General features: G+C 43.9%; 1 long non-coding RNA gene across 5 annotated transcripts in view; it reads right to left on the bottom strand.

Moving 5' to 3' along the window:
- LOC128325800 (uncharacterized) overlaps positions 1 to 27,702 on the bottom strand; it is an 88,505-nt gene that overhangs the window by 40,880 nt on the left and 19,923 nt on the right. For 3 of the 5 annotated variants that reach the window (XR_008307635.1, XR_008307639.1, XR_008307638.1), the window contains one exon: positions 3,513 to 3,758. This is a non-coding gene — a long non-coding RNA (uncharacterized LOC128325800). Of the gene's footprint in view, positions 1 to 3,512; positions 3,759 to 7,329; positions 9,098 to 27,702 lie in introns of those variants that run through there. The other 2 variants (XR_008307637.1, XR_008307636.1) reach the window with 2 other exon arrangements.

Genomic DNA, 27,702 nt, shown 5'->3' with positions numbered 1-27,702 from the left:
TTCAAAAAGGTCAGTTGTGTTTTCTGTTGCTCTCTGAAAATTATTTCAGTATCAAATGAGACCATGCGATCTGTAACGATCAAATGAGACCATGCAATCTGTAAACTGCCCAGAGAACTTGCCTTTTGGGCAGTATATAAATGTATTAAATAAATAAATAATAAATTAATTAATAAGACAGCTAAAATGTCTGCCTTAACAGACTGCAGCTTTTATTTGTTGTTTGTTTATTACATTTGTATACCACGTTATTGAAACTTAGGATGTATACAAATAGATATAAACAATTAACTTCAAATAAAATCCTGTCCAAACCGAAGTGTTTTCAGGCCTTCTTAAAGGTTACCAATAATGTTAACCTGAGCCCCTGTTTGAACATAGTGTCAAACAATGGGTAGACGAAGCGGCGGTTAATCTGTGAAGCTGCAGACAATTTATCAACTACAGTTTGGCAACCTCCAGCTCCTGGTCAGAGGAACCCCACCCTCTTCCTAGTCCTAGACCCAGGCTGCATCCCAGCAAGCTCCATTCGATTCACATCACCAGACTGTCGGCAAGGCATCAGCATGTCAGTAAAGCAGCAACGATTGGCTACGACGTTAGAGGGGGCATGCTCAGTGCGATCATGCTTTTTCAGCATTGATTGCCCAGCTTTGGCAGGGCTAAGATATTTTAACCTTTTCCTTACTCTGCTTGCACCATTGCCTTTGCAAGAACTCCCAAGCTACACAGGCATGTACAGGCACGATGACTGAGACCCCAGGATAGCAAGGGGCACTTCCAGATGGCAATAGGGGCTTGTGGGAGAGGTGCAGAAAAACAACTGAGAAATTGGTTCGAGGGGGCGGAGGTTGGTGGCTGGGTCAGTGGGAGCTGAGCAGGTCCACCACAAAAAAATTATGCTGTGTCATATATGTGCAGCTGCTCCTGAAGCCTATGGCGGATCTCATGCAAATTAATTGCAGCTGGTATTTCTGAGAGCTGTTACCTGCCCTGAAAGGTGGCACCTGGCAAAGCCAGGTGACTGTGCCACCTTTGATCAGGAGGAGTGACCTGTGTTTTATGCATCCAAACTTAAAGAGAAGGAGTGATTGATGCATGTAGTTTATGATACCTGCATTTACAAGGGAAGTCGTGAACATAGGAACAACATAGGAACATAGGAAGGTGCCATATTCTGAGTCAGACCATAGGTCCATCTAGCTCAGTATCATCTTCTCTACACAGACTGGCAGCAGCTTCTCCAAGGTTGCAGGCAGGAATCTCTCTCAGCCCTATCTTGGAGATGCCAGGGAGGGAACTTGGAACCTTCTGCTCTTTCCAGAATGACTCTATCCCCCAAGGGGAATATCTTATAGTGCTCACACATAATCTCCCATTCATATGCAACCAGGGCAGACCCTGCTTAGCTAAGGGGACAAGTCATGCTTGCTACCACAAGAGCAGCTCTCCTCTCTGAGGAGGGGAGTCTTCCTACTGAGGAAGACTCCCCTCAGTAGTGATTACAGTGGAAACCCATACCCCGCCATTGGATGGGAGCCTACAACCAGCAAGTGAACTCTCCCTAGGGACAATCTGCCTGCCATCTTGGAATTAAACATCCAGAAAAATTATTTTTCTCTTTTTACTGTGAAGATCCCTGTGTACCCTTTGTGAGGATTCTCTTTATATCCCCCTGGGGAAAGACAAACTGTCTTCCCCAGTTGGGGAAGAATTGACTTGATGGCCCCTTCCTTCCCTTCCCCAGGGAAAAGAGGATTACGCACTTCTCTTCCCACTTTTACTGGTTAAAGGTAGACTGCACAAGCATTCCCTCTTTTTCTTTTCATATGTGCACAGAATGAGTTATGCTGTGGGCGTCAGTATCAAGGCAGTGCATGCGCACATGCATTCAGAACGGGTCCTTCCTGAGCAGGATCTAAAATTAACTAAGCAGACATTTTAAACATCTATGGCATTCACACATGGCACATCTTCACATTAACACTGCACTGCACTTGGTGATAGCACCCGTGCTTGTTGCGGACATTTTCCCCACACAAGCACTCATTCTATTTTAGATTGACAATGTGGCAAAGGGTGATTTGAAAAGGGAAGGAATTGGAGGGAATCTTGCATGCACCACTCCAAATTATTGCATGCACCACTCCAATTCATGGTTAATTTTCCTTTCTAGGAATGCTTTCTACTGCACCAGTCTTGGATACCTCCTGAAAAGGGGGCCAGGCTGTACATTTATTTATTTATTTATTACATTTATATCCCACTCTTCCTTCAAGGAGCCCAGAGCAGTGATTTAGAATGTTTTTAAGCAGATTCCCACTTGCAATGTGTGCTGGCTAAAACAGTCATTTCTTATCTGTCCACCAATGTTCCCTCTCAGATATGGGCTAAGTGTGCACATCCACAAGCTTTTTGATGTGTGCACAGTAAATTTCAGATCTTGCAGAGGTTGAATCAGGAAGGCCACAGTCTGAATCCATGTGCACGTGCACTGCCTTGACACCGCCACCCAGAACCACACCATCTGCACACAGATGCTAAGAATTAGAGGGAACACTGCTGTCCACATCCACTTTAAAAATATAGATAATGTTCAGCTGTGTAAGGCACCCCATGTAGAGCTTCCCAATCAGACAACACATTTAACACCTTTACCAAAATGGCTTCCTGAGCAGCCACACTAGATTGGGCGTTAGGTCGTTGAAATGGTTCCTTGCACATGTGCTTGCCTTCATTAATTGAATACTGTCTCACCATTTTCAATAGGAATTCTAAGTAGAAGTCCTGCATGCTAGTGATGTGCACGAACTGGTTCGTACACTCTCAGGAGGTGAGGAGGGGTGTCCTTTAAAGGGCAGGGAGGGTGCCCTTACCTGCCCCAGTGGTGCTCTCCCCAAAACCGCTGGCACATGGATGGAGTGTACCTCCTTTCAGCCCCGGTCAGCGTTCTGCCGGAAGTGGCTGACGTGCATGCGTGCCAGAAGGAGGATGTTTGCCACCACCCTTCTGCAATACTTTCTGCAAAGGCAACCACCCTGCGGATGTGTGATTGGCTGCAGCATGCTTTGTATGACACGTTTGTTCCTTTTGAAGCCATGCTCAGGGTTTGGGCCAGCGGGTGCTGCAACTCTGGAACCTGGCATGCAGCATGCTGTATGGCTGCTGATGTGTGAGCCCTGAGGGCCCTTGCCCCACCTGTGGATGGATGAACAGTGCCTGAATAGTCTGCAGAGTTGCCATGGCTGGGGTGCCTTGTGCGAGCCCCTGCTGTGCTGACATATAAGGTGCCTGCATGAGCACCTGTGGCTGGCACTGTTGCTGCTAGTGGGGAGGATGAGCTGGTGCCTACTTGGCCAATCATGCTGTTGATTCAGCCATTCTCTCCATGTAGGCCATGTAGTGTTCAAATTGCCTCTCTGCTACAGCGTCAGAGAGCTCCATGGCCCTGGCCACTTCCTGCACTTTGTCCTTAGAGACTGCCTGGACAGTTCCTCCGGTCACTTGCCTACCTCTGGTCTTCAATGTGGTCCAGTTCCTGGAGGACGGTGCATGTGGCCTGTGAACTCTCTGCATTCTGGGCCACAAGGTCCCTTGCAAGCTACAAGCAATCCACACACCTCCTGCTCCTCACTTGTGCTGCACACTCTGCATTGGAGAATGGCCTTTTGGATACAGGCCCTTCTGCTGGAGCTGCAGGATGAGTAGACACATCCTCCTGCAGCAGTGATTCCTCTGGGGGACATTACCTGGTGAACCTGGAGGGAGTAGAAGACTGTTAGGAATCATAGATTGAACTTGCTTTAAAGTGGTTATTCTTAAGGGATAAATAAGAATCTTTAGGAGCTGCATAAAGTATTTGCATCTACTTCCTCTGTCTGCTTCACATGAGTATACTTCCTAAAGCTGCCATTTGTTAGAGTGTCAGCTGGAAGCATTTTTCAAATGGTTTTTACATTTATTACCACTATGAAACTCAATATCAGAGCTCTAAAAGTTGTCCCCTCCATCAAGGGGAGGCCTGGTAGAACCGGGCTCTATCAACATTGCTGGAGCACAACTCCGATCATCCCCAGATGCAAAAACCTGTGACCAGGGCTGATGGAAGCTGTAGTTCAAGAATTTCTGCCAGGCTAAGGGTGCCCAGACCTATCCCAAGGTTGTCTCAAGGTCTACAATTCACACATCATTGTACCTGTTATTAATTGTAACAATGAATGCAAGAATAGTTTGTGGCCAAGATGGATGGTGTGCTAATTGTGCATTATATTCTGTGAAGATTTCAGCTTGGACACTGCTGTGTGGATGGAAACCTCTTGCATGAAAATAAAACCATGTGCAAGCCCTCATTCTTATGAGGGAAGGATGGGGGAACTGAGGCCAAGTGAGAGGTGTGTTGTCAGAAATGTGTCCATTTATCTGTGTTACTAGGGCTTAATGTGTTTGTGCACAATGTACTGCAGTGTTGAATTTTTGGAGACCTGCCTTGCTGTCTCTTTCGTGTCCTCCCATCCTTTTTTGCTAAGAAATACATGAGGTATGAAACACACAGGGGAAAGTGGGCTTGCTCGATTGTGGCTCTGTCCCTTTAAATGCATGAACTATAGGGACACAGCATCCCTGTTGCCAAGCAGAGGCAGGAAGAGTAAGGAGATGACAGAGGTGGAGTTAGGGGTGTGCACAAAACTGGCTGGCTCAGTTCAGTTAGTGGCCATTTTGGAGGCCACTGCAAAAGGGGCAAGGCCCGGAAAGGGCCGAAGATTGCCCGAACCAAATGCTTTACTACTTAAGAAAGGCCGGCAAGGGGAGGGGGAACATCTGTTGACACCCCCTCCTGGTGGCCCTAGAGTAGCCCCCCAAAGGGGGGGAAGTACAATAAAATAAAATATATATTTTTAAAAAGTTCTCGACTCCCTGAATGGCCGGGGGGTGGGGCGTTCGGTCCAATGTCAAGTCATTGAACTGAACTGGTTTGACTTTGAGCAGGTTCAGAATAATCTGAATCATCTGTTTGCACATCCCTAGGTGGAGCAGCAGCTCTGAGAGGCAGCCAGCGAGAAATGTAGCTGCCCTAGAACTGATGCATTTCCTAGCTGCTCTGAGCTGACCTTTCTGTTGTAGCAGGAGGAGTCTGGGCACAAATCCAGGTTATAGCGGCAGCAGAATTCAGATGACACAATTATGCCTTGGAACCTCAGGTTTCAGCAGCCTCAGGTTTCACTACTAACCTCAGCAACCTCAGGTTTCACTACTAACTAAGGATTGAAACTCAGGTTTGGAGGCAAAAATGGAGCTGGGGTTGGGTGACATAACTGCGGCTTCACACATCCAGATGATTACAAACTCCAACCTCTGGCATGTTTGCCTCTGGTTTGATGTTATGTCGAAATAGGGCCTGAATATCTCAGCAGAGAACCATGTTTCAAAGTTCAGAGACAGCTACAGAGAAGACCTGACCCTGAATCACCACCATACAAACAAGGAGCAGCTGCAGGCGGACTTCCCCTCATGAACGTATTGAGCAGTGAGGATCATACAATAGCAAGTGTTCCCAGATCCAAGATGCTTAAAATGGGAGTAATGTGGTCCCTCTGAGTTACACCTGAGACCAGCCTGTTTGCCAAAGTTGGTACTAGCTGAAGTTCCCTTTTAGTTTCCTCTTGCCCAATTGAACATGTTAATCAACCCTTATTATCTGTTCTTTTGCTAATTCTCCTTGGCTCCTTGTAGTGTGTTGACAGAACAGAAATTTGAACAGCAGCAGAAACATGACGGGGAAGGGGAGATCTATGAGGCCAAGGTACATAGGAACATAGGAAGCTGCCATATACTGAGTCAGATCATTGGTCTATCTAGCTCAGTATTGTCTTCACAGATTGGCAGTGGCTTTTCCAAGGTTGCAGGCAGGAATCTCTCTCAGTCTTATCTTGGAGAAGCCAGGGAGGGAACTTGAAACCTTCTGTTCTTCCCAGAGCAGTCCATCCCCTGAGGGGAATATCTTACAGTGCAAACATGTTGTCTCCCATTCAAATGCAACCAGGGCAGACCCTGCTTAGCTAAGGGGACAAGTAATGCTTGCTACCACAAGACCAGCTCTCCCCGCACATGAGCATTCACTTGCTGCTGGGCAGCCCAGATGAGCAACGGCTTCAGTCAGGCACTTCCATGCCCAGCCACGGTTCACCAGAGAGCTCTGGGGGTCAGTGGAAGGATATAATCCAGTCCCGGCCTCCAGAGCCCCAGGAAGGCACTGTGTGAGTGTGTGGTGCCTTCCTGGGGTCCCCGCTCCCCTCTCCCTCCACCCTGAGTGTGTCAGCTATGGCCGCAAGCAGCTGCAGTTGACACATGATTAAGCCAACGGGGTTAGCAGAGCGCCTGCTCCATTAACCTCATTTAGGGGGAGGGATTGTTAGGCAGGCTAGCTGCCATGGAACCACCGGGCTCACCCAGTGGTTCTGAAGATCACTAGAAACCAGGCTGGGCTCCCTTAGCCTGGTTTCCAGTGATCGTGGCAATAAGAACATAATAACAGCCCTGCTGGATCAGGCCCAAGGCCCATCTAGTCCAGCATCCTGTTTCGCACAGTGGTCCACCAGATGCCGCTGGAAGCCACAGGCAGTTGAGGGCATGCCCTCCCTCCTGCTGTTATTTTCCTGCATCTGGTACTCAGAGGCATATGGCCTTTGAGGCTGGAGGTGGCCTTTAGCCCTCTAACTAGTAGTCAATGATAGACCTCTCCTCCATGAAGTTATCCAAATCCTTCTTAAAGCCATCCAAATTGTTGGTTGTCAGCCAGATTGTTGGTTGTCGTGGCAGAGAATTCCACAAGTTGATTATGTGTTGTGTGAAAAAGTACTTCCGTTTGCTGGTCCTAAATTTCCCGGCAATCAATTTCATGGTATGATCCCTGGTTCTAGTGTTATGTGAGAGGAAGAAGAATTTCTCTCTATCCACTTTCTCCACACCATGCATGATTATATAGATCTCTATCATGTCTCCCCGCAGTTGTCTTTTTTCTAAACTAAAAAGCCCCAGGCGTTGTAGCCTTGCCTCATAAGAAAGGTGCTCTAGGCCCCTGATCATCTTGGTTACCTTCTTCTGCACCTTTTCCAGTTCTACAATGTCCTTTGTATAGCCTCAATTCATAAGAGCCTTCCTCGATCTATTCCAGATCTACGAAGCCAGCCGGATCCTTCAAGGGAAACCATATGTAGAGCAGGAACCCAACATCCTTTCCCCATTGTCTCATCCCCACTTCAACAATTGTTATTCAGAAGAACAGGGCTTCTCAACACAGACATTCTAGTTAGCTAATAGCCATAGACAGACCTCTCTTATACAAGTTGATAGAAGTCAGTGCCATCATCACAGTTCCTGATCACTCTTCTGTGGTCTATAGACTCAAATCTTTAAAATGATCCTGCTCCCACTCTGATTTTAAAGTGTAAATCTCTAGCACTTTCAATGACAGAAATAGATTTGATTTTGTTTAGATATTATTTATATATGCACAGTAATACTCATGTGTACACATACATGTGAACAATGTGTTCATCTTACTACTAATACTTATTACTGAAAATGCTACCTCTTTTGTTTCTGCAAGAGATGATTTCATATTTTCCTACAGAATTTTACAGAGCAATTTCTTCAAAATCACGTATATTTTCTTCTATGGCCCTATGGGTAGTTTTGTGTAGTAAGGAGATATGTTTTTTGTCAAAGTATTTGTAATGAGAACAAATATATGCATAGCATGCCCCAATTTTACATCCCTGAAATTATTTTCCAGGCCAATAAAATTATAATTTACAAAGCAGATAAAGAGGAAATAAGAATAGTTTCCAACCCACAAAATAAGAAGGTTATAAAAATACATAAAAGCATTTATGCTTGTGATGACATTTCAATATATAAAATTAACCCATTTTAGAAAAATCTATAGGCGTGGAATAGATGAAATGGGGGGAAATTACATTGTCTTGTATATCAAGTTTAACTTTCCATTAGGTTACTTTGATGATTAAATTATGCTGATCTGAGGGTTATTGTGCCCTTGAGCCAAAAGTTTAACAGTCCACTTACAGTCTTGTAATAAAAGACATTTAAGGAATGATGATTCTGTCATAGTGCCATGGCTGGAAAGGATACCTGGATGTCTATTCACATACAAATGTATTTAAATGAAATTTATAGCACATCAATCAGCCACTGGAACACATTTAAGCTATACTGACACTTTGCATGGCAAATTTATGTTTAAGCTATAAATACTGTAAATAGCAGCATTGGAATCAATATTAATGAAACAACAGTAGGGATAGCTGACACATTTTTTTGCTACCTCACAGTAACCCATTACAGATCAGTCAATGTCATCAGAATTGCTGTACTTTGCTTTTCTGCAAGATGGGAGTTTTCACCACAGAAATACTTTCATAAATGCTCTATGAACTCTTTAAGTACAGAAATACTACTTTTCCTTGGGAAGATGTCTCAGAAGAGAAAAAGAATAGTTCCTCTCACCACAGCTCTTCCTTCCTACAAAACCCATTTACTGGATACAGTATCCAGATGACCCTGAAATACATTGCTGTACATTATATAAAAGTTAAAGCACAACTCTGGTTATAACTTGGTACATGGATTCTTAGTCTTTTGGCTTCAGTCTTGGTCACCTCTCTCACTCCTTTCAGAACATGCCAACCAGACTGTAACTTTACCTTGAACACTATCGTGTGTGTAAAATATCTTTCTACAGCCATCATCACCTTTCCCCACACATTTTTCAGACCACTGTTGAGAAGCTGTGAACAGGCTGTTTGTTTAATCCTCGTACCACCAATTTTAACTCACTGACACCACAGCCCAGTTCTAACATATCTTAGTAAATGACCCCATGATTAAGTAAAAATGGTTTTACATGAAAATACAGGGGGCAAGAAGATGTAGTCAGGAAATTCCTTGTAATCGCACTACAGTTTTGATGCTGTGTTTCACAGAAAGCCCTGGGTTAGAAAGTGGACACAGATACAACTTGCTTTCCTTTTAAGAGAAACTAGCTAGGCTGGGCCCAGAGCATCTCTGCCTCCGGCCATCCAACCCAACACCGCTGCCTTTTTCTCCCCCCACCCCCGCCAGCCCGCCTGGCTTTCTGGCCGGCCAGACCACTCCCCCCCGCCTGCTTTTCGCCCCTCCCCTATGCTTTCTGGCTGGTGGGCCAACCAGCCGGCTTCTACTCCCCCACCCAGCCCGGCTGACTGGGCTTTCTCCTTTCCAGCCGGCCCGCTACTTCTTTCCCTGGAGCTTTCTGGCTGGTGGGCTGGCTGGAAAGCTGGCCCGCCACCTCCTCCCACCTGCCTGCCAACTCCTGGCAGTGGCCACCTCCTCCTGCCAGCCAGGCCGGCCGCTGCCACCACCTCCTGCTCCCACCGGCTGGGCTGCCCCACCTCGCCTCTGGCCAGAATCGCTATTTTCTCCCATGTCCCCGTCGCTATCCTATCTGGCAGCTGCTCGCAAATACTCACGAAAATTGCCAAGCGTGGGATTAGTGACAGGTCTGTTTAAGAGAATTATATATAAAGAAGATTAGTCTGTGTCCACACCAGCCAATTTCTTTCCAGAATGGGGGATGGAGTAACAACTGGCCTGAGGTTCTCCGCTTGTATTCCAAGAGGTTCCTGTGGTGCTTTTTTTTTTTTTTTTTTGCATTTGAGGCATCAACTACTACTCAGAGTATTCAAAATGTTGCCTTGTGCAAAAGGCTGTTGCTCTGAACAGAACTGGATGCAGTGGCATTGTTTTCAACAGACCATGAAGTTAATTAGCAAGTCAAGGTCCAGCCGAAAGATGGAGACTAAAAGTATATTGAAAGACATGCCAGGTATTTTAATTAATATCTGCCATGGCTCAATGATTTGGGTCTGACCCCATAGGTTCAAATTCCATAGGCCTTTTGGCTGTGAGGAAGTGCAAGTCTATAACTTAGAAGGGCCAGATCTCAACAGATGAACACATGCAGAAGGTCCCAGGGTCATAGGAATGTAGGAAGCTGCCATATACTGAGTCAGACCATTGGTTTATCTAGCTCAGTTTTGTCTTCACAGACTGGCAGCGGCTTCTCCAAGGTTGCAGGCAGGAATCTCTCTCATCCCTATCTTGGAGAAGCCAGGGAGGGAACGTGAAACCTTCTGCTCTTCCCAGAGCAGCTCCATCCCCTGAGGGGAATATCTTACAGTGCTCACACATCAAGTCTCCCATTCAGATGCAACCAGGGCAGACTCTGCTTAGCTATGGGGACAAGTCATGCTTGCTACCACAAGACCAGCTGTCCTTGGTCATTTCATGGCACACCCAGCTTAAACAGGCTGAGATCTTAGAGAGCTTATTTATTTATTTATTTATTTGATTTCTATACCGCCCTTCCAAAATGGCTCAGGGCGGTTTACAATTAAAACAAGCCACTAAAACAATGAAAAGCTAAAACAAATTAAAAACAATATATCAACAATTAACAACTTAAAAACAATATATCAACAATTAACAACTTAAAAACATTTTAAAACAACAATTAAACAGTTACAGTAATTAAAAGCCCCAAAATCAGGTTAGAATTTAAAAACCCTGGAAAGCCAGGCCAAACAAATACGTTTTATGTAGGATATGCCCTCAGAGGAGAAAATATCAGGCTAACTTGTCCAATGGTAGGTATGTCCAATGCTAACTTGTCCAATGGTTATGCCCTCAGAGGAGAAAATACCAGGCTAACTTGTCCAATGGTAGGACTGAGCAGAAGCCATATTCATATATGTCTATGCATCTGGCATGTTGTACACTGGACTTATAGAAAAACATATTCTGTGTAGCTGAAGGAGGTGAGGGAGGCAATAAGTGTTCAAAGACTTGGAATATTGTTGAAATGTCCTACTGCTGTTCTAGCAGCCTGAGGTTTTGGGGGAAAGAAAGTGTGTATAAAGATGAGAGCATCACAATAAAATGAGAGTAAGCGGTATTCTAGAGAAATTCACCTACCTTTGTATTTTCCAGCTGGTGAAGTAATTATATGCTATTAGCCGCTGAATGCATGATGTTGAACTTCATACTATTTATTTCTTCATTTCTATTGGTTGAGTTCATAGGCTGATCCAGTTTATCCTACATGACTTTATAACTAGTGCCTGATAATACTTTTAGCCATAGCCTAATTTACAGGACAAAACATTTCAGGTTTTGTTTATCTTTAAAATGCATAGATTTTTCTCTGAACCTCAGAGGGAAAATCTTTCATAAAGTTGTGATGACATTTTCTAGAGTTAATTCGAATAATAATCCTTCCTATGATTGCTAGTCATGCAGAGCAGCATAAAGAAAAGGAGATTTTGGAATTTGTATAGAAGGATCAGTTGAATACTAACTTCTTGCCAGATGGATGGCAGAAATAAAATGCCATGAAAAATTGGCAGAACAACATCCATATTAACTGTGGAAAATTAAAGCTTTATAGCACTGTCTTTAAGGGGGAAGTTGTTTTCTTTACTATAAAAATGTCAGTGAATATCTAAGAATCAGAATAAATGAGAATCTAATGATTAAATATACAAAGCAACCCCATAGGTTAGAAATATCTTAACTGCAAGCTGAGAGCTTTATAAAAGAACCAAAATTATAGGCACTGATTCTGATGCATTTACCTCTTTTAAAATACGTGCATAATGGTAGATTAAAATGATTATGCTGTTTTTCAGAGCAGTTGCCTCCAAAATTGTTATATGCTGATACTAATAATTTGCACAAGCATTTCTATTGATAGCTCAATATGTTGACTATGGAGGATTATTAGTATTCTAGTCCAGGCTTCCCCAACCTGCGGTCCTCCAGATGTTGATAAACTACAATTCCCATCAACCCAGCCACAATAAGTTGTAGTTGCGGGTGATGGGAATTGTAGTCTGGCAACATCTGGGGGGCCGCAGGTTGGGGAAGCCTGTTCTAGTCCAGCCTATGACCAGTGTCATAAACCCAAGCCTCCTGTACCACCTACCAGGCCTGTGGAATTAGAGCAGAAGATGAGGATTCTGAATGCAGGTCAGACACCCTTGTTGTACTCTTGCACCACAATCCTGAGGGCCCATCCACTGAGTCAGAAGTCGAGGAAAGGAATGCAAGAGAGCTGGCACCACCTGAGCCCCTTGATCCTGAAGAACTCTATCCCCACCTCACCTAGAAGATACTCCCTTGCCTCTATCTTCTTACTCTAAGGACTCCCTGGAACCACAACCAATAGAGGAGGGATCACCATCCCACCTGAGAACAGGTCTACAGAACAGATCACATCGCCTTTAAATGAGTTCAGCCTCTAGAAGAGTTGGGAGCCAGGAAAAGGGATCTATAAATAGCGGGCCTATTTAAGAGCTCAGTCTTGGAGGAGCAGTTGCTGTTCCTTTATTGTAGGAAGCCTTTCTTAACTTTATTGTAAAGCCTTTCTGCCTGCTACTGAGGCCTTGCCTGGACTTCCTGGTATCTGACCCTCCACTTGCCTGACTTTGCCTTTGCCTCCTTCTGTAGACAGTGATCACACATCAAGTTTCCCATTCATATGCAACCAGGGCAGGCCCTGCTTAGCTATGGGGACAAGTCATGCTTGCTACCACAAGACCAGCTCTCCTCTAAGCTCCTGATTTTATGAAGCTTTGCAAAAAGCTTTTCACAAGGGAAAGGAATGGATTTCTTGAGTGAGGAATGGATTATATATTCTGCATATGCTCCATGACTCTCAGGCTTTAAAATGGTAGTCCAGTGATAAATTAAGACCCTAGTGGTACCAACTTTCTTGCTGAGTTTTTCCAGTTTATTCATAACCAGAAGAACTGCTTATGGATGTTGTGATGCTTCTATAAACTTGCAAGAATTTTTAAAAAACAGTGCTTTCAAAGAAGCACATCTCTTTGGACTAAGCTTTATGGATTCTAAATATTATGAACCATTATTTTGCCAAGAGAAGATGCAGGAGTTGTTTCAGCCAAAATGTCTGGTCTGAAACATTTTGAAACAAGCTTATCCAACATATGTGTCTTATCCAAGCTTATCCGACACTCTGCCGAGTGGTCTGACTCCGTAGAAAGCAGCTTCCTATGCTCCTATATTCACCCTTGTTTACATCCTTTGCAAATATCAGATATCATTTCCCCAGCATCTTAAGAGATAGATACAGAGAGGATTTGAAAAAGAGGCTTCATTTTTATTGTTGCAGTTCTATCCAGCCAAATCAAGTTTAACATATTCCAAAACTTGAGGTCTTTGTGCAGTTATTTAATAAGATCTTTAAAATCACTAGTTTGCAAGTGAGAGGGTAATTTGGAGAGTTCACACCAGATTTCACACTTTTCTTCCATCATTATATCATGCATGTTTTCATTAATGATGGCCGAATTTCAGCACTTTTATCTCTTCAGACAGACACACCATAAGATAGTGAACAGCAGAGAGTGACAGTATATTCTAATAAGCTTCAAACTTTAGAAAATGTGTGTTTAACTATTCAACAAGATTATAAAAATGGGTTGGTTTTTCCAAATGAAGCATCAATAGATATTTGTATCTTTATCCTAATGACAAACAATGACTTGTACAGGGATTTGTAGGGTTCTTGTTTTTATTAATTTTGACCTATGTTACACACATAAATCACAAACTTCAGACAAATAAAAAAAATCAGGTTATAGATTTTGGATCTCTAGGTAGCCCTAAAGGAAATTCCTGGAGTTAAATATTCCCCACACATTTGTTAATCTGCTCCTTGAAATAGAAAGAATTCTTATTGCTTTTGCAATTCAAGTTTATTGATGAGGAGTTAATGGGAATGCCAAAAGGTATCCAGCAGAGAGCGTAATGTGCCTTTCATTAAAGCACAATGCTCTGACAAAAATAATAGTGGAAAAGTATCACACCAATTGCATTCCTTCCTTCAGGCCCTGAAAGCTGAGTAAAATATGTATTTTCATGCCCTCAGGTCATTAATAGTATAAAGGCCAGCAGGAGTACTCACCACAGCTGCCAAGAGGCTTTAGCTTCTCTTTCCCATGCTTGGAGGCTTAAGACCCTGAGTGAATACACACAACATACAACCATGCTTTCTTACACATATGTCGGATAAGCTCTTTCCAAGATAGTTTGGATTTCTGTATGGACTCCTTATATGCATTACTGCCAATGAAGCTTCTTCTGTTTGGGTCTGCTTTCCCCTTCTTTGGAGCTAAAAAGATGCTTTGTGGGGATAAGAATAAAGGAAGAAGAAACACATCTTAATTCCTCTGTGTACATCACTGTTTGGGAGGAATCTTCCTGGTGTCCAAGCCGTTCTGGTGTCTGGGTAATGTAATCACTCCAAGTCTGATCCTGAAGAAATGGAGCCAGAATTACACACAGCCTCAAGCCCCAACACTGGGAAAGAGCCTGAAGGATGTAGGAATTGGAACCCCGCAAATGATACCTCCAGAGCCTGACTTCTATGAGGAGATGGCCCCTCCCACACCATTAGCCTTTGCAGTATCTGCACATCAACACCAGTAATAAGCTAGATCAAATCTGACAGAGAGGAGGAGGAGTGCCAGACTCCAAGCCAGAAAGCTGTCCCTTTAAGGCTTTTACTCTCCAGGGATGCAGACCCCAGGAGGGATAGTCTGAGCTCAGAAGTATTTAAGGGCTCGACCTAGCTCTGACTGCTGCCGGTGCAAATTGTCCCTCAAAGCCCCCCATGCTAATGCAACCCAATTTGACCTGCTTCACCTCTTGGGCTTTTCTGTAGAACAGGAAGGATATCCTAATTATTTGGATAAACTGCTATTTTAAATTAGTATCTTAACTGCAGAATTAGGGTTGGCTTGAGCAGTCAGTCCCCATAAGCAATATGACTATATGGGCATGCAACAGCATACCAGTGTAGTGAGGGGGAGGCATGCATGCCCACAGTTTTCCTCACATGATTGGATGGATGGCCAGCATAGCGTAGTGGTTAGAGTTTTGGACTAGGACCGTGAAGATACGTGTTTGAATCCCCATTCAACCATGCAACTCACTGGGTGTCTCTGGGCCAGTCATGTGTCTCTCAGCCTAACCTTCCTCACAGGGTTGTTGTGAAGATAAAAATAACCATGTACCTGAGCTCCTCGGAGGAAGAGCGGGATATAACTGTAAAAATAAATAATAAAAAAATCTAAACGAGCACATAGTTTTGAGTGCAAGGGAGATACATAGTCATCTAGTGAGAGCAAAGGACAACCATGGAACTGAATCAATGCCTCTGTAGAAAGAAGAGGGTAACCTCTGGGGTGAGTATGGGCTGATGTTGGGTAATACTATATGGAGAGCCTCCTATAAAAAGTACAGGGACCTTAGTGTGAGTTGGAGAATATCGCACATGTGAGCCAAGCAGTATTCCCTCTAACAGGGATTCCCAGATGTTGTTAACTACAACTCCCATAATCCCCAAGCAAAGGCTATTGAAACTGGGGATACTGGGAGTTGTAGTCAACAATATCTGCACTGGTACCTAGATTTTGCAATTCACTTTTAAGATGGCTCTTTGTTAGGGAATTATTATTTTAGTTTTATGTATGTTTGTTAAAAAAAGAATTGTAAGCTGTTTTGAACAGGCCAGAAAAGCTTGATACATATAAGTAAATAAATAGTTCCTGCTTGGATGAAGGGTGATTATATATAAAACCCTCCAAGTAGCTTTGAGTAGTATACATGGTTCTCCCACTCCATTGTTTATTAGGCTAAGAGATAGTTACTAGACCAAGTTCATCCATGTGGTCTTCCTGGCTGCATGATGATTTGAAACCCATTGTCTCCAGTTATAGAGGCTATTCCCATGATCACTGGGAAGTGGGCTAAGGGAGTCCGCCTGTGGGAACCATCAGGAACCATCGGGCTCACAGGTGGGATTGTGGGAACCATCGGACTCATAGGCAAACCTGGTGCTCCCAAGGCGGCTAGCCCGCCTAATTCCGCCTCCGTGAAGGGGCCCTCCATTAACTTCATTTGGTTGCTCTTGTGTCAGTAGACCCCTGGCCGAGAGACTGCAAGCAGCCTCCTGGGCTTGGGGGTCTCTCCAGGATGCCCCGCACACTTGTGCAGGGCATCCTGGAACTTCTGGGTGCCACATCGCCCCAATTCCCCGTAGCCCCCGCCGGCTCCGTGTCAGAGCCAGCAGCCATTTGGGCAATCGATCTGGCCACCCAGAGATGAGGCCGTGATCATCTGCAGGGAGGTAAGCGCTTTCGGGCTTCTTCCCCGCAGAAGGCAGTAGCCTCTGGCAGTGATAGTGAGGATCGCTTCATAGTCTCACATTCTAACAACGACAAACTGAGGTCATTCACACAGTCAAAAACTGTGTCCTACCTGGGTTTGGGAGCTGTGTGTGCTCCCAATTTTCAGTTGTGTGGAAGCAAGGTAGGAAGATAACCTGGGTAGCTTTTCCTCCTACCTTGCTTCCACACAATCACTTCTACCCCAGTTTTCCTCTTACCTTGTTTCCACACAACTAAAAATTGGGAGCACACACAGCTCCCAAACTTGGGTACAACACAAACCAGAGTAGAATCACACAGCCCACCAGGCGGGTGGTCAGGCAGGCAGGGGGAAGGCTTCACAATGTTTGCCTTCCTCCCAGATGATCGTCCTGTCCTTGGTGGGAGTGTGGAGTGCACTCCCACATGGTCAGTGCTGATCCATGCAGCATGGAGCAGGGCAGATCACTCTGAGGCCAGGACTCATTATCCTGGCCTCCGGTGTCCCATAATGCACCATGTGCTGAGAGTGGTAAACTGGAGGATTCCCCCAAGAGACAGCCGCTCTAGGTGCCCGTCTCAGTGTCAGCATGAGCTGCAAGCAGTTCACACTGACACACAATCCTGGTAGCTGGGTTAAGGGCACGTTTGCATTGCCTTAACCTTGGCTAAGAGCTGGGCTGCAGCAATTGATTTGACACGATGACACTGCTGGGATATGTATGGATCCCAGCAGTTCTCATGGGCTGCATACTCATGAGAAGAGCCTCAGTTTTTGATCGTGTGAATGACCTCACTGGCTTGCAGTTGTCCTACCACCTGGGTTATGTCAGATAAAATAAGGGAAACTCTTGTGGTGCATCCAAAGGCAGCTATTTCTTTGGGAATCAGGTTCACAGACACTCACACTGTGTTAGACTACATTGATCCCTGGAAGAAGGGCAAAATAGCAGGGCTAACCTGTGCTGTTGTCAGCCCAAGCCAAGGTGCAACTTGGTATGGGATTCACTTGGATACATCATGCCTGTAGAACCCAGAAGAGAGAGTTGTATCACACAAGGAGTATAATTAAGAATATTAATAGTTTAATCAAAGAAATATTAATTACCGACAAACAAGTACTGACTGCTTTCTGTTCTCCTACTGCTTTATGTTTGTTTGCTCCACTCTAGTCGGGCCCTGAAGTGAAACTGTAACTAATCTAGAACCTGGCCTGGATCATGTAATGGATTCACTAGGAACCAAACTGATACTTACATTTTTCAAGAGCTTTTTTTTTTTTTTTTTGCACAATCTGGCATGCTGATTATTAACCGGGAACGGAAGGCCCAATGAAGGTGCCTCCTTAGTTCTTTCTAGACATATATTTAGAAATGTTTCTGTGCTCATGTGGGCAACTACCAGAATACATATTCTGGAAAGAAACAACTTCTGCTCACACTGCAAGTAAATAACTGGAATTCATGGCTGACGCTATCTATCTCTATGTATTTAAATATCTCTTTCCTATTGCAAATGGAATACATTTGGGACCCGCAAGTCAGTATAAAGTATTAATTAGAAAGTAAGCACAAACAAAGGTTTTATAAGAATTTCTCAATCTGTTCAAAAGGGGGTAATGTATAATATTTTAAATCTCTAGAGCAAGTATGCCAAACACTTTAAATATAAAGCTGCAGTGAGCTGTTTAACAGATGTGAACTCTGGAGAACAATTAAGCTCCTGCAAACTCACTTGAATAAGTTTACATCCTAAAGGGAGTCACTGAAAGTGAGAGAAAATTGCAAGTCTTTAATCCAATTACCGCACCTCTTAAATTGCTGCTCAGTTACTTGCAATACGCAAGCAAGTCCAATCATCTCACTTCTGCCACCTAATTCTCTTGTTTAATTTTCATCTTTTCCAAACCTATAGATTTGAGAGAATGGTGGCAAAAGTATTTTTGAATGTGTTTGCAAAAATCTGAGTCATGGGCTGTCATAAGTGTAAGATAAATAACACCCATTGGTCAAATAATAAAGGTGGAAAAAACCATGTGTACTGTCTTCGCTGGGGTGGGGGTGTGTGATCAAGATAAATACCCAATACTGTTCTTATTCATACTTATTTAAATATTGCCACAGGAACACAAGAGAAAAACATCTTCCTGTCTATTTATTTTACCACTGATTGATTTGTGTAAGGAGAAGAGATGTGCATGAACTGATGCTCAGCCGGTTCAGCAGTGGCGGGGGTTGGGTTACCTTTAAGGAGCAGGGAGGGTGCTCATCCCCAACAGCTGTGTTTCCCCCACCAGCATTATTTCCAAAACCACTGATGCAGGCTGGCAGCATACCTCCTTGCCGCCCAGGTCAGTGTTAGACCAGAAGTGGCTAGTGCACATGCACACGTCATGTATGTGTACCAGCCACTTCCAGTCTGATGCTCACCAGGGTGGTAAAGAGGCATGCTGCCACCCCTGCATCAGTGGTTTTGGAGACAGCACCGGTGGGAAAAATGCGCCGGGGTGGGTGGCCCCACCCTCCCTGCTCCTTAAAGGTAACCCCCCCGCGGCCAAACTGGCCCAAACTCCTAAACCTCTGAACTGGTCTGGTGGTCCGGAAAGGACCACTGAACCAGTTTGTGCACATCCCTAATAAGGAAATATATATTTGGAAAACAAGAATTTTTGCAATGTAAGAATTACATGGCAGGAAACAAGCCTGTGAATCATCATATAGTTGTGAATCATCATATAGTTGCTGTGCTAGCTACTGGAATCTGATTGGCCCATCAGTTCAACCTTCAGAATACTGGCCACTGAAAATGGGCAGGAAGCTGTATGCCATGGTCTAGTGTATGACTCTTGTTCTTATGTGATTCTTACTTTGCATGCCTTAATCTTTGCATCTGGAATCAGATAACAGGATCAATTTCTTGCTTCCCAATTATAGATAGGTCTTTTGATTTCTTGTGCAGATTTTCATTCATTCATTCACTCACTCGATTTCTATACCGCCCTTCCAAAAATGTCTCCGGGCAGTTTACACAGAGAAATAATAAATAAATAAGATAGATCCCTGTCTCCAAAGGGCTCACAATCTAAAAAGAAACATCAGAGAGAAACAAGCAACAGTCACTGGAGGTACTGTGCTGGGGGTGGATAGGGCCACTTACTCTCCCCTCTGCTAAATAAAAGAAAATCACCACGTTAAAAGGTGCCTCTTTGCCAAATTAGCAGGGGCATTTTGAATGATATCTAGTGCTTCTGTTTGGGACCACTAAAGACGTAGCAATTACACTCTAGTTAGAAATCACCAATCATTAGATCTCTGTCTGAAATCACCCATCATTACATCTCAGGACAGGGAGGGGCGCCTTGGAGGAGGGGTAGCACTGTATGTTAAAGAAGGGATAGAATCTAACAAGCTAGAAAACCTAAGTGGACTGGAGTCCTCCACAGAAACCCTGTGGGTGACTATACAAGGCCGGAAAGGAAATGTGCTACTGGGGACGTGCTATCGCCCTCCGGATCAAAATGCCGACAGTGACTGGGAGTTGCAGGAGGAAATCAGGGAGGCGTCAAGGAGAGGCAGGGCTGTAATTATGGGTAATTTCAACTACCCACACATAGACTGGGTAAATTCACATTCAAGTCATGACAAAGAGGTCAAATTTCTAGATATGCTAAATGACTGTGCCATAGAACAGTTGGTCATGGAACCGACCAGAGAGAAGGCGACCTTGGATCTAATTCTGAGTGACACCCAGGACCTGGTGCGTGATGTCAGTGTCATCAACCCTTTAGGGAACAGTGACCACAGTGCCATCAATTTCAGCATACATGCGGGGAGAGAATCACCAAGGATATCTAACACAGATATTTTGAATTTCAGAAGAGGAAACTTCTCCAAAATGAGGAGTATGGTGAAAAGAAAGCTGAGGGGGGAAATCAGGAGAGTCATTTCGCTCCGGAGTGCATGGAGTTTACTCAAAACCACAATACTAGAAGCCCAGTTAGATTGTATACCCAAAAGGAGGAAAGGTACCACTAAGTCCAGGAGGATGCCAGCATGGCTAACGGGTACCGTCAAGGAAGCCATAAAAGGGAAGAAGACTTACTCCCGAAATTGGAAGGCCTGTCCAAACGAAGAGAACAGAAAGGAACACAAACTCTGGCAAAAGAAATGCAAGGTGACAATAAGGGAGGCAAACAGAGAGTTTGAGGAACATTTAGCCAAAAGTATCTAGGGGAATAACAAAAACTTCTTTAAGTACATCAGAAGCAGGAAACCTGCCAGGGAGGCAGTTGGACCATTAGACAATGAGGGAGTAAACCTGCCAGGGAGGCAGTTGGACCATTAGACAATGAGGGAGTGAAAGGGATTATTAAGGAGGATATGGAGGCTGCAGAAAAGCTGAATGAGTTCTTTGCATCCGTCTTCACGGCAGAGGATACTGAGCATATACCTGCTCCTGAACCAGGCTTTTTAGGGATGGAGGCTAGAGAGCTGAGTCGGATAGAAGTGACAAGGGATGATGTTCTAAACTGTCAGGAAAAACTGAAAGCTAACAAATCACCAGGGCCGGATGGCATCCATCCAAGAATCCTCAAAGAACTCAAATGTGAAATTGCCGACCTCCTTGCCAAAATATTTAACTTATCCCTGAAATCGGGCTCTGTACCAGAGGACTGGAGAGTAGCAAATGTAACACCGATTTTCAAAAAGGGATCCAGGGGCGATCCGGGAGATTACAGGCCAGTTAGCCTAATGTCTGTTCCAGGCAAATTGATGGAAAGCATCCTCAAGGATAAAATTGTAAAGCACCTAGAAGAACAAGCCCTGCTGGGAGTGAGCCAGCATGGCTTCCGCAAAGGTAAATCTTGCCTCAGAAACCTTTTGTAGTTCTTTGAGAGTGTCAACGAGTGTGTGGATCAAGGTGATCCAGTTGACATAGTCTACCTGGACTTCCAAAAAGCTTTTGACAAAGTTCCTCATCAAAGCCTCCTGAGGAAACTTAGCTGTCATGGGATAAAGGGACAAGTACATGTGCGGATTGCTAACTGGTTGAAAGACAGGAAACAGAGGGTAGGTATAAATGGAGAGTTTTCACAATGGAGGGAAGTAAGAAGTGGGGTCCCCCAGGGATCTGTACTGGGACCGGTGCTTTTTAATTTATTCATAAATGATCTAGAAGCAGGGGTAAGCAACGATGTGGCCAAATTTGCAGATGATACCAAACTCTTCTGGGTAGTGAAATCCAAAACGGATTGTGAGCAGCCCCAAAAGGATCTCTCCAAACTGGGGGAGTGGGCAACAAAATGGCAAATGCGGTTCAATGTTAGCAAGTGTAAAGTGATGCACATTGGGACGAAAAACCCCAACTTCAAGTATATGCTGATGGGATCCGAGCTGTCGGTGACGGACCAGGAGAGGGATCTTGGGGTCGTGGTGGACAGCTCATTGAAAGTGTCCACTCAATGTGCGGCAGCTGTGAAAAAGGCAAATTCCATGCTAGGGATCATTAGAAAGGGGATTGAAAATAAAACGGCTAACATTATAATGCCCTTATACAAAACTATGGTGCGACCACACTTGGAGTACTGCGTACAATTCTGGTCACCACATCTCAAAAAGGACATTTGTGAACTGGAGAAGGTACAGAAGAGGGCAACCAAGATGATCAGGGGCCTAGAACACCTTTCTTATGAGGCAAGACTACAACACCTGGGGCTTTTTAGTTTAGAAAAAAGACGACTGCGGGGAGACATGATAGAGGTCTATAAAATCATGCATGGTGTGGAGAAAGTGGAGAGTGAGAGATTCTTTTCCCTCTCACACAACACTAGAACCAGGGGTCACTCCATGAAATTGATTGCCAGGAGGTCTAGGACCAACAAACGGAAGTACTTTTTCACACAACGCGTGATCCACTTGTGGAACTCTCTGCCACAGGACGTGGTGACAGCCAACAACCTGGATGGCTTTAAGAGGACTTTGGATGACTTCATGGAGGAGAGGTCTATCAGTGGCTATTAGTCGGAGGGCTGTGGGCCACCTCCAGCACCAAGGGCAGGGTGCCTCTGAGTACCAGTTGCAGGGGAGTAATGGCAGGAGAGAGGGCACGCCCTCAACTCCTGTCTGTGGCTTCCAGCGGCATCTGGTGGGCCACTGTGCAAAACAGGATGCTGGACTAGATGGGCCTTGGGCCTGATCCAGCAGGGCTGTTCTTATGTTCTTATGTCTCTGTGACTTCTCTCAGGTTTGCTTCTCCAATTCCAGGTCACTCACAGCATTTTGATCCGGAAGGCAAGAGCACATTGCGAGTAACACATATCCTTTCAGTCCTCATATTGTTACCCATAATGTTTCTGTGGAGGACTTGAACTTTAGGAATCAGAAGATTCCAAGAAGAATTAAGCACACCACAGGTGCGTGATATATTAAGTGTGCTTTCCTTTCAAGGCTTCAGAAATAATTGTTCCATCTGTATGATGGGAGGGTGAGAATGGAAATGAGAAGGGTATAAGACACGCTATGTTCTTAGAAGTTGGCTTAAACAGATCTTGGAGAAATACACCATCTCACTAGTTTGTAATGCTAACAAGATGGCAAATGACAGCCCGTCAGTCAGAAAGTGTTCCTCCAAAGTGAAAAAGTTCTGGAACAGCTGCTGGCAGGTGCATCCTGAATGGATGTTCCCTAGAGGACAGAGCTGAGATGTTTGAAGGCACACAACTTGTAGACTAACAAACAATTACACTGACGTATTGACAGAGCACTGCTACCATAACGAACCGTCATGCACTTGGGGAAACAAAAGCACTTCTGCATGACTCAAAGATGTGAAAAAAGATAATCAAGCAGGCATTTCCAAACCAGCATCTCATCTTCTCAGTGCCAACTGTCACGTTAATTTTTCATACCCTCAGAATTGTATTAATGTATAAAAAGTGCTTATAAAATAATGGAAGGATTGCTGTACCGTGTGACATAATTGTCTCTTTCTCATGCTGAACTTGCAGTCTGTGCATGGTTGGAGGAACACATACAAGAACGTTCAACACACTTCCTTCCTCTCTGTTCCCTGCCCTCTGTCTATGATCAGAGGGGCATCTGGGATGGGAATGCCCAGATGGGGGCATTCTGGAAACAGGTAGTCACTGTGCCTCCTTTAATGGTTCCCTGTGGTGGCTTTTTCAAAAGGGGACTTCCACCTAACTGTCCCTACCATTGCTTGCTTCATATCCTGAGTGCCAAGGAAGGAAGTGAAACCACAGTCTTTTCACTATACCTCACTCTTCAGTCAAGCTGCCATCCCTATTGATAAGCAATTGGTGGCAACAGAAAAAACTCTAGGGGGGCTAAGAAGGGGCAAACAGCATTTCTGTGGAAGATTTGTTAGATTTTGGAAAGAGAAATAAAAGTACGTGCTGCTTTAATGCTCCCATTCTATTATTATTTATTATTTATTTGATTTCAATACTGCCCTTCCAAAAAAAAAAAATGGCTCAGGGCAGTTTACACAGAGAAATAATAAATAATTAAGATGGATCCCTGACTTCAAAGGGCCCACAGTCTAAAGGAAACATAAGATAGACACCAGCAACAGTCACTGGAGGTACTGTGCTGGGAGTGGATAGGGCCAGTTTCCCTGCTAAAAAAAGAGAATCACCACGTTAAAAGGTGCCTCTTTGCCAAGTTAGCAGGGGTCGTGCCAAGTTAGCAGGGGTCATGCATTCTAAACATGCATTCTCTGAAATGCTCTGTTGGTTTTGATGGAATTACAGTGGACCCTCGACTTACGAAGTTAATCCGTTCCGAACGCACGTTCGTAGGTCGAAATTTTCGTAAGTTGAAAAGCGCACCCAAGGAGGTCTGGAAACATTCGTAAGTCGTGGAAACCGCATCTAAAAATTCGTAAGTCGAGGAAGCTGCATCTAAAACGGCAACGACTTCCGGTCATTTTTGTCGTTCGTAAGTCGAAAACTACGGATGTCGAGTAGTTCGTAAGTCGAGGGTCCACTGTACTTTCAAGTAATTAGGATTGCAGCCTCATTTTGAGATTCAGATTATCTGGGGAAGAGAATGGGGGGAGACTTGATCAGTTCAGCTCTCTGAAGACAGCAGTAGCTGCAGTAGATGTGAGCAAAGCAGGGAAAACATTCACCTCAGCTTGCAGTCCTTGTACAAAGTGCCACTGTCATCTATCTGAGCTGCAGGCACTGAGGGCTCCTGTCCCCTGTCCCATTATTTGTATTGTCCTTCCCCAGGCCTGCCCATCTCTCAGTCATTCTCCAGCATGACCAAGACAGAGAGGGTGTGTGGGGTGTGTGTGTGTGTAGACGTTCCTGGACAGTGCTACACAATTTGGTCTTCTTTGAATAGGAGAGGACAGAAAAACTTCGTTATCCGTTGATTCCTTATCTGCGGATTTGCGTATCCTCAGTTGGGGGGAAAACACCCAACTTCGGCATACATGGGGGGGAAGAAAAAACACATCGACCGTCAGAGGCGTATCTAGGGAAAATAGCGCCTAGGGCAAACACTGAAATTGTGCCCCCTGTCCAAGCATCTGACTCCCATCTTTCAGATAACTTTACCATAATATCAGCTCAAAAATACAAGTCAGGCTCGTTAATCTTTTAATATTTCAAAAACTATTTAGCAGTGGACTTAGCCAGACCAAAAAATGCTGGAAAACTACAAATTTCAGTATGCTGGGGCTCATGAAATACCCAAATACTATGTGGAGGTGTACTTTGAAAACTAAACAGAAATGCCTGTCTATTTCTCTACTAAGTATTTTAGCATCACTATTACATACGTTTTAAAAATAAATGGAGAATTTGGCTTTTCCCAGATACTCTGAAAATAATTAAAAGATATGCAGAGTAAACTATGTCACTGCTTGGAATATATTCTAGTATTTCAGAAAGGTATTCACAAGCCCCAATTCTCTGTACATAGTGCCAATCTGAATATGTGTACAGTGTCTTATATCAATTTTTTTTTACCTGTAGCCCCTTTGGGGGGCTTCCTAAAGGCTGTGGGTTGTTGTTTTTTGCAAAGGTTCTCCCTCCCCCCGCTGGCCTCTAGAGCCTCGCAGAGACCATTTGAGCATGTGCGGTGGCCATTTTTAAAAATAATCTTAAAAAAAAAAAGGTCACTGAAAACAAAATGGCCACTGCACATGCTCAAATGGCCTCTGCAAGGCCTGGCATGACCTAGGGCCTCACAGAGCCCATTTGAGCATGCACGGTGGCCATTTGTTTTCGGCCGCCATTTAAAAAAAAATTAATTTTACAAAATGGCGCCCCCTTCAAGTGGCACCCGGCGCACATGCCCTGCCTGCCCCACCCTAGATATGCCCCTGTCGACCGTGCTTCTCCCTGGGTTGGGGGTGGCTGGAAATGACCATAGGGGTCATTTCTAGCTGCCATTCTCTTTCTCAGAGCCACAAAATGGCTCTGTTTAAGGAAAGACACAAAGAAAATAGTGATTTCCGGTTGATTTGGGGGCATTACAGGGCACAGCGTGACTCAGGGGAAGCAGGAAAGCATTGGAAGGAGCTCCCTGTGTCCCCCCCGCCCCGAAATTTGGCTGATTTCAGCCATTTTTTAGCTATTTCTGGCCAACTGGGAACCTATCACTCCAACACTGTTTTAATAGTTTGATGGTTTTTAATAGTTTTAATGTTGTTTAAAATCTTACATTATTGTAACATTGTAACCTTTTTATTTGTTATTGTATTGTTTTTTGTAAACCATCCAGAGACTTGCATTTGGGGCAGTGTACAAATATGTTAAATAAATAAATACATAAATAAAATAACACCCACAATCCCATTGACTTTAATGCCTCGATATTCCCTGTTTCCATATCCGCAGCTGCAGCCAGGAATGGAACCCCCATGAGTATCGAGGTACTCCTGTATTTTGTATCCACCCCCCTCCCCTTTGGTCAGTTGTGATTTAATGTGTTATGTGTTTTGATTTGATGTTAATGTTGTGTTGTGAGCCACCTAGAGAACAACTAGTTATGGGGCAGCTAACAAATAAAGTTCATCTTCTTCATCATCATCATCATCTATCAAACTGTGAACTTGCCATTTGTTTGTTTGTTTGTTTGTTGCATAGACCAGGACTTGACAAATTTTCTTTGGATCTAAGAGCCAGCCAAAATATTTGAAAGCCAGACAATGGACACTTGACAAAATTAACAGACAGTGATGCGTATTGTAAGGAGAAGGATAAATGGGTTTCTCTTAATCCTTTTTACAAGTGTCAAAGAACAGACACAGGGCTGCCTGGGACAAATAAATACCTTATTAAATAACTCTACCTCTAAATACTGTATCCTAATCTAGACGCCATGGTTACATGGTCTTTCTCTGCAATCTCAAATGGGTAAACACAGCCTATCTATTCCCAGTTTCCCCAACTATATCTTAACCATTAGAACCCTAGAGGAAACATCAGTCAACGATTCTGGGATGTTAACCAGCAATCTGCCTAATTAAACATAAATGCCCATAGAAGTAAGGACAGAAACAATTGCTTTTAGAGAGATGACATTATGCCAACATTACAACAACATTATGTCAGCTGGATTCATTCAAATAGATGTTTAATATTGTTGTGTATGGCATATAATAATGTTTTTCTTAGTTTTCTTATACTCAACAGCATAAGCACTTGAGTACAAGAACTCCTTGTACTGAGCAATCCTACTGAACCCAATGAAACTTTAGAGCGCAGTAGAACATCTGAATGCTTAACTTCCTCTGTGCCAAAGGAATTCAGCATTTAAGTATTTGTTTAACCAATTATGACCAAAGTAAAGTAAGTTAAATGTTATTTAGGAGGATAAAAGAGCACAAAATTGCAGTTTAGCTTTTATATTCTTGAGCAGCCTCCCCTTTTGCCTACTTTATATGCTATTACATCACTCCAGAAGGACTGGGAAGTGCACCAGGTAATATTAATGCTCTTACGAGAGGACTAAAGTATAGTTAGAACATTGATCTTGGGGGATTTCCGTTATCACCTAAGAGATTGACTGGAACACTAATTGTAGAATCATTAAGTGAGGAGTTTTTTCTCCTAGAAGTGCTAAAAGTCTGCTTCTTTTCCAGTTCATTGAACAATCAACCTTGAATCAGAATCATGCTGGACATTGTAATTCAAGCTGGAAAAGAACCAGCAAGGCAAAAGGAGAGTAAATCAACTCAAACACAAAATCCTAATGGATAGAAACTATGAGAAGAACAAGGTAGGAATAACCAGTCACAAAAATACATCAGATCTGTAATGCAGGTCCTGATACTGCCATGGGGACACGAAGAGATAAAAAGCAAGATAGCTGGTTGACCATTTTCAAAAAACAAAATGGACCAACCAAGTTTCACATTGTGCTATACAGGCATTTGA

Source organism: Hemicordylus capensis, chromosome 5 (assembly GCF_027244095.1).
Source record: "Hemicordylus capensis ecotype Gifberg chromosome 5, rHemCap1.1.pri, whole genome shotgun sequence".
NCBI lineage: Eukaryota > Metazoa > Chordata > Lepidosauria > Squamata > Cordylidae > Hemicordylus > Hemicordylus capensis.
This window is presented reverse-complemented; position numbering and strand designations above follow the sequence as displayed.